Source organism: Colobus angolensis, unplaced genomic scaffold, assembly GCF_000951035.1.
Source record: "Colobus angolensis palliatus isolate OR3802 unplaced genomic scaffold, Cang.pa_1.0 Scaffold400, whole genome shotgun sequence".
In the NCBI taxonomy this organism is placed as follows: Eukaryota; Metazoa; Chordata; class Mammalia; order Primates; family Cercopithecidae; genus Colobus; species Colobus angolensis.
In genome coordinates this window covers 1842860-1850791 of record NW_012117378.1, presented here as the reverse complement: position 1 = coordinate 1850791, position 7932 = coordinate 1842860, and positions in this window count along the sequence as shown.

Sequence of the window (7932 nt, the reverse complement as noted above, 5' to 3'; positions counted from 1 at the left end):
CTAAATAGACACTACTCAAACTAAGACACACAAATGGCCCACAGGTGTATGAGAAAATGCTCAACATTACTAATCATCAGAGAAATTAAAATCAAACCATGAGATATTATCTTACTGTAGTTAAAATGACTATTATCAGAAAGATAACAAGTCAGTGAGTATATGCAGAAATATAAACCTTTTGTATGCTGTTGGTAGAAACATAAATTAGTACAACCATGATAGAAAACTGTATGGTGGTTCCTCAAAAAATCAAAAGTAGAACTACCAAAGGATCCAGCAATCCCATAACTGAGTATTTATCTGAAGTATGGTCATTTTCACAATATTGATTATACTCATCCATGAGCATGGGATGTGTTTCTGTTTGTTTATATTGTCTATGATTTCTTTCAGCAGTGTTTTGTAGTTTTCCTTGTAGAGGTTTTTCATGTCCTTGGTTAGGTTTATTTCTAAGTATTATAATATTTTTGTGGCCATTGTAAAAGGAGTTGAGTTCTTAATTTGATTCTCAGGTTGGTTGCTGTTGATGTATAGGAGAACTATTGATTTGTGTACTTAATTTTGTATCCTGAAACTTTGCTGAATTCATTTACCAGTTCTAGGGGATTTTTGGATGCGTCTTTAGGGTTTTCTAGATATACAATCATATCATCAACAAACAGTGACAGTTTGACTTCCTCTTTACTGATTTGGATGCCATTTATTTCTTTCTCTTGTCTGATTGCTCTGGATAGGACTTCCAGTACTATGTTGAACAGAAGTGGTGAGAGTTGGGAATCCTTGTCTTGTTCCAGTTCTCAGAGAGAATGCTTTCAACTTATTTCTTCTCAGTATAATGTTGGCTTGGGTTTGTTGTAGATGGCTTTTACTACCTTAAGGTATGTTCCTTCTTTGCCAATTTTGTTGAGGGTTTTAATCCTCAATAGGAATGCTGGATTTTGTCAAATGTTTTTTTTCTGCATCTATTGAGATGATCATGTATTTTTTAAATTGTTTATGTGGTGTATCACATTTATTGACTTACATATGTTAAATCATCCCTGCATCCCCGGTATGAAACCCACTTAATCATGGTGGATTATCTTTTTGATATGCTTTTGGATTCGGTTTGCTAGTAGTTTGTTGAGGATTTTTGCATCTATGTTCATCAAGGATATTGGTCTGTAGTTTTCTTTTTTTCTTATATTCTTCCATGGTTTTGGTATTAGGGTGATACTGACTTCATAGAATTATTTCTGCTTATTGTAGGGAGGATCTTCTATCTTTTGAAATAGTGTCAATAGGATTGGTACCAATTTTTCTTCGAATATCTGATAGAATTCAGTTGTAAATCAGTCTAGTCTTGTACTTTTTTGTTGGCAATTTTTTATTACCATTTCCATCTTGGTGCTTGTTATTGATCTATTCAGACATTGTGTATCTTCCTGGTTTAATCTAGGAGGGTTGTATATTTCCAGGAATGTATCCATCTCCTCTAGGTTTTCTAGTTTACGTGCATAAAGGTGTTCATAAGTAGCCTTGAATGACCTTTAGTGTTTCTGTGGTATCCGTTGTAATATCTCTCATTTCATTTCTAATTGAGCTTATTTGAATCTTCTCTCTACTTTTCTTGGTCTATCTTGGAGAATGTTCCATGCACTGATGAAGTGAATGTCTATTCTGCAGTTGTTGGGCAGAATGTTCTGTAAATATCTGTTAAGTCCATTTGTTGGAGGGTATAGTTTAAGTCCATTGTTTCTTTGTTGACTTTCTGTCTTAATGACCTGTCTAGTATTCTCAGTGGAGTACTAAAATCCCCCACTATTGTTGTGCTGCCATCTATCTCATTTCTTAGGTCTAGCAGTAACTGTTTTATAAATGTGGGAGCTCCAGTGTTAGGTGCATATATATTTAGAATTGTGATATTTCCTGATGGACTAGTCATTTTGTCTTTATATAATGTTCCTCTTTGTCTTTTTTAACGGCTGTTGCTTTAAAGTTTCTTCTTTCTTACATAAGAATAGTTACTCCTGCTCTCTTTTGGTGTTCATTTGCATGGAATACTTTTTTCTGCCCCTTTACCTTAAGTTTATGTGAGTCCTTATGTGTTAGGTGAGTCTCCTGAAGACAGCAGAAACTTGGTTGGTGAATTCTTACCCATTCTGCCATTCTCTATCTTTTAAATGGAGCGTTTAGGCCATTTACATTCAATGTTAGTATTGAGATGTGAGGTACTATTCTATTCATCATACTATTTGTTGCCTGAATATCCTGTGTTTTTTCCATTGTGTTATTGTTACACAGGTCCTGTGAGGTTTATGCATGAAGGAGGTTCATTTTGGTGTATTTCAAAAATTTATTTCAAGATGTACAGCTCCTTTTCTTAATAGCAGTTCTTATAGTGCTGGCTTGGTAGTGGTGAATTCTCTCAGCATTTGTTTTTCTGAAAAAGACTCTATCTTTCCTTTATTTATAAAGCTTAGTTTCCCTGGATACAAAATTCTTGGCTGATAACCATCTTTTTTTAAGGAAGCTAAAAATAGGACCCCAATCCTTTCTATCTTGTAGAGTTTCTTCCGAAAAATCTGCTGTTAACTCAATAGGTTTTGCTTTACATTTTACCTGATGATTTTGCCTGACAGCTCTTAAAATTCTTTCCTTTATCTTGACTTTAGATGACCTGATGACTATGTGCCTAGGCAATGATCTTTTTGTAATGAATTTCCCAGGTGTTCTTTGAGCTTGTTATACTTAAATGTCTAGATCTCTAGCAAGGCTGGGGAAGTTTTCCCCAATTATTCCCTCAAATAGGTTTTCCAAACTTTTAGATTTCTCTTCCTCCTTGGGAATACCAATTATTCTTAGGTTTGGACATTTAACATTGTCCCAAATTTCTTGGACGCTTTGTTCATTTTTTAAATTCTTTTTTCCTTGTCTTTGATGGGTTGGGTTAATTCAAAAGCCTGGTCTTTGAGCTCAAAGTTCTTTATTCTGCTTGTTTGATTCTATGCTTAGACTTTCCAGTGCATTCTGCATTTCTCTTGTGGGAGCCCAGGTCTCACTAGCAACTGTTTCAGTACTGATTAAATGGTTAAGTTAAATATTAAAAGCCAATGCCCTTATACAAAGACTAGGGTACAACAAAAGTCCACCAAGAATTCTGCCTAGGCCTTTGCTGGGCCTTATGCTATGACAAAATAAAAAAGGAATTCTTGACAGAACCCATTTAGGATTAAACAAGTTATGCTGTGGGTCTGAAGAAACTCCCCAGGCCTCCACAAACAAGTTTATTGGGGATCTAAAGGAACTCCTCAAGCCTCTGTGATTTAGCAAGAGACAAAATAAGGGTAATCAACCCAGCACCTGAAACAATTTAAATTAAGTAAATTTACTGAGGCTTCAGAGGAAGGTCTTCAGGACTCAGATCTTAGTTATAGATTAAAAGAAGTTAATCACTTATGCCTTTAGATAAATGCACACTTACATCTAAACGTATAGCTTAGAAGGTATGTAAGCTCTGGAAAAGTTTGTAATTTTAAGTTGGTCTGGCAATAATTTCCAGGCTTTCACCCTGTAACTGGTTATAAAAATAAAAACTCTTCCTCCCCAGTTCATCTGCATCTTGTTATTGGGCCACAAGAAATAACAGCCCAGCCTTCAGTTTGCTCCAGGAACACTCTGAGTGTGTCCTTGATTTCCAGAAGTTGTGATTGTTTTTCATTTACACTCTCTATTTCACTGAGGAATTTTCCTTTCATATCTTGTATCATGTTTTTTATTTCTTTAAGTTACACTTCACCTTTCTCTGGTGCCTCCTTGATTAGCCTAATAATCAACCATTCAAATTCTTTTTCTGGCAAGTCAGAGATTTCATCTTGGTTTGGATCCATTGTGGTGAGCTGGTACGATCTTTTGGGGGTGTTAAAGAACCTCGTTTTGTCATATTACCAGAATTGTTTTTCTGGTTCCTTCTTATTGGGTAGATTATGTCTGAAGGACGATCTGGGATTCAAGGGCTGCTGTTCAGATTCTTTTGTCCCATGCGGTGCTCCCTTGATTATTGTTCTCCCCCTTCTCCTAGGGTTGGGGCTTCCTGAGAGCCAAACTGTAGTGATCGTTTTTGCTCTTTTGTGCCTGGCCACCCAGCAGAGCTCCCGGACACTGGGCTGGTACAGGAGAGTGTCTGCAAAGAGTCCTGTGATGTGATCCATCTTCAGGTCTTGAAGCTGTGGATACCAGCATCTGCTCTGGTGGAGGTGGCAGAGGAGTGAAGTAGACTCTGTCAGGGTCCTTGGTTGTGTTTTTGTTCAGTGCACTGGTTTTGTGTTGTTGGCCTTCAGTCGGAGGTGGTGCTTTCAGAATGCATCAGTTTTATATCAGGTCCTATAGGGAGGATGCAAACTTGTCCTAAGGACACCAGGTTAAGTATTCAGGTTTCTCAGATGGTGAGCCGGGCCATAGAGCTTCCAAGAGATTCTGACCTTTGTCTTCAGCTACCAGGTTGGGTAGAGAAAGACCATCAGTTAGGGGCAGGGATAAGCATTTCTGAGCTCAGCCTCTCTTTGGGAAGGGCTTGCTGTGTCTGCTGTGGGGAATGGAGGTGTAGTTCCCAGTTTAATGGAGTTACATTCCCAGGGGGATTATGGCTGCCTCTGCTGAGTCATACAGGTCACCAGTGAAGTGGGAGAAACCTGGCAGTCACAGGCCTTACCCTATTCCCACACATCCTGCAGTCCTAAAGGCTGGTCTCACTTTCACTATGCACCCTTCTCCCAATAGCACTGAGTCTATTTCCAGGCAGCCAGTGACCAGGGCTAAGAACCTGCCCCAGACCACGAGCCTCCCCATTAAGAAAGCAAGCAGACTCACAACTTTTCAGCACTCAGGAAGCTTGCAGGGTGATCCAGTTCCTTCAAAGGGCCTGTGGATTCTTTCGGCTTTCTTGGTATGCTCCTGCAGTAGTTACTGGGACAAAAGTTCATGATATGAGTCTCCACATGCTGCTCTATCCATCTGAGTTGGAGCTGCAAGCTAGTCCTGCTTCCTATCTGCCATCTTACCTAAAAAAGAAGATTCTGAGTGTTCTGACTATAAAGAAATAATAAATGCTTGAGGTGATGGATATGCTCATTACCCCAATGTTATCATTACACAATGTGTACATGTATTGAAACATCATATTGTACGCCATAAGTATGCACAATTATCATAAGTCAATTAAGATAAAAGAAAGAAGGAAAGAAAAAAGAAAGAAGAGAAAGAAGAAAGAAAGAAGAAAGAAAGAAAGAAAGAAAGAAAGAAAGAAAGAAAGAAAGAAAGAAAGAAAGAAAGAAAGAAAGAAAGAAAGAAAGAAAGAAAGAAAGAAAGAAAGAAAGGAAGAAAGAAAGAGAGAAAGAAAAGAGAGAGAGGGAGGGAGGGAGGGAAGGAAGGAAGGAAGGAAGGAAGGAAGGAAGGAAGGAAGGAAGGAAGGAAGGAAGAAAGGAAAGAAGGAAGGAAGAGAATTGGTGGATCACAATATAGATGCATGGATAACTTTAGAGCGCAGCTGACAAATTGGTTCCCAAAGTGGTGTCTTTTCTATTCTCTCACCAGTGATATATAATGTTTCCAGTAGGCTACATTCTCATCAAGACTTGACATGGTCAGTCTTTTTTTGTTTGTTTGTTTTGTTTTCTTACTGCATTGGCTAAAATAATCTATTCAATATTGAATAAAAGTGAGCTCCCTTGCCTTGTTCCAGAAATGACGGTTATACTTTCAATATGTCACCATTAAGCACAATTCTAGTTATATGTTACTTTCTTTGTAAAACTGAGAAAGTTCTCTTCTATTAATAGTTTGTTGAGAGTTTGCTAATCATACTTGAATTTTATTAAATGCTTTTTCTGCACTTATTGAGATAAACATATAGCTTTTCGCCTTCATTCAGTTAATGTGGTAGTGAATTATATTGATTAATTTTTGTATGTTAAGGCACACACACAACTTTTTAGATAATCACTTCCCAGTAAAACCCATGAAGCATTGTCCTTGTACTTACTATCTCCTAAAAATGTATAATGCAGTGTACAAACTACTTTAATTGGTGTTACAAAGAATGGAATAGGTATATTTTATAATTTCCCCAATTAGATTTTTAATTCCTTGATGTAATAATGAAAAAATACTTGAACTGCAGATTTATAGTAATACATTATCATGACTCTGCTAATTTTTGGTTGTTTTATTTTGGACAAGTCAATGAATGTCTTTACATTTATTTTTATTAATCTGTAAGTTGAGGGAAGTAAAGCCATGAATTCCAAATTCTCACATAGTTCATGACTATTGTGACATTTGTAATTCTTAAGTTCTACAATAAATTAAACTGAGATTTTTGTGTATCAAACAATGATAACAATAACTTATTTCCTGTAAATTTATGAAACATGACTGCTCTTTCTCAAGTGATTCTCACAGTACTTCTGTGTGGTATTATTAGAATTATGTATTAGACATTTCTGCTTAATTAATTTTTGCTGGCATATCTGAAATTATGTGAACATGAATATCTTGTTTATATTTCAGTTTGATACCTCTAATTAATTTTTACTCTATACTGATATATATTTGCTAAATGTTTAATTTGTTGGCAGAAATTGCTAAAACATCTGGAGTCACATTAAAAACTTCTGGAACCTGAAGTACTTGGGACATCGTATCAAATCAATTTAAATACTTTTTGGAGAAAGTCTGTTTCTTTATTTAATAGATAATGTGCTTGATTTTGTATTTGAAGTCTTTATAATGTAATAATTGGGAACACAAATTCCAGCCAAACAACTTGGGCAAAATTCCTTTCTGTGCTATTTATTAGCTGTGTGATCTTACGCATGTTGCTCTACTTTCCTTTACTTTATATTTCTTTAAGATGAGGATAACACCACCTCATTTTCTAGGATTTTTTTTGAGATTTAGATGACATGAGAGAGGCTTTACATGGTATATTACTCAGGGTCCTTGAGGGAAACTAAACCAGTATGCTATACATTTATTTATTATGAGAATTGGCTCATACAATTATAGAGGCTGAAAGGCCCCCAATCTGTTATCTACAGGCTAGAAAATGAGGGAAGTTAGTGGTGTAATTTAATCATAGTTCAAAGGTCTAAGAACCTCAGGGGGTGGTGGGACAACAATGATGTATGTCTCTAACCATGCCCAGAGACCTGAGAACAAGGACCATCAATGTCTGAGGGCAGAAAAAGATGGATGTCCTCATTCTCCACATGCTTCTTCTACTTGGGCCCTCGATGGACTGGATGATATCCACCCACATAGATAGGGGCAGGTCTTCATTAATAAGTCTACTACTTCAAATGCTAATTTCTTCTGAAAAGACCCTCACAGACACCCAGAAATAGTGTTTAACCACCTATCTGAGTATCCCTTAGCCCAGTCGAGTCGACACATAAAATTAAACATCACACATGGTTTTAAGCAAAAGAGTGAAATGAAAAGATACATGCTCTTGAAATATCTCTCCAGCTTCTACATTGATAGCAGGCTATCGAGGGTCAAGAATAGAAGCCACAAGGCCTGTTAAGATGCTGTTGAAGTAATCCAGGTGAGAAATGTTGATGACCTGAATCATGAGAGCAGTAGAGGTGTTAAGAAATTTTGGATCCTGAATATGTTTTCAAGCTAAATGTAAGATTCGTTAAGAAAAATAGAAGAATCAAGAATAAATCCAAGTTTCTTTGGACTAGATAGCTGGAAGGATGATTTTACTGTTAATTGAGATAGTGAATAGAGCAGATTTGAGAGAAGGCTGAGAAAAGGAGTTCAAACATGTTGAGTTTCAGATGACTATTGGACATCAAGGTGGAAATGTTAAGTACTTAGTTTGAGATACGATGTGAAGATCAGAAGAGGAATTTGTGCTAGAGGTATGAATTTACAGGTCATTAA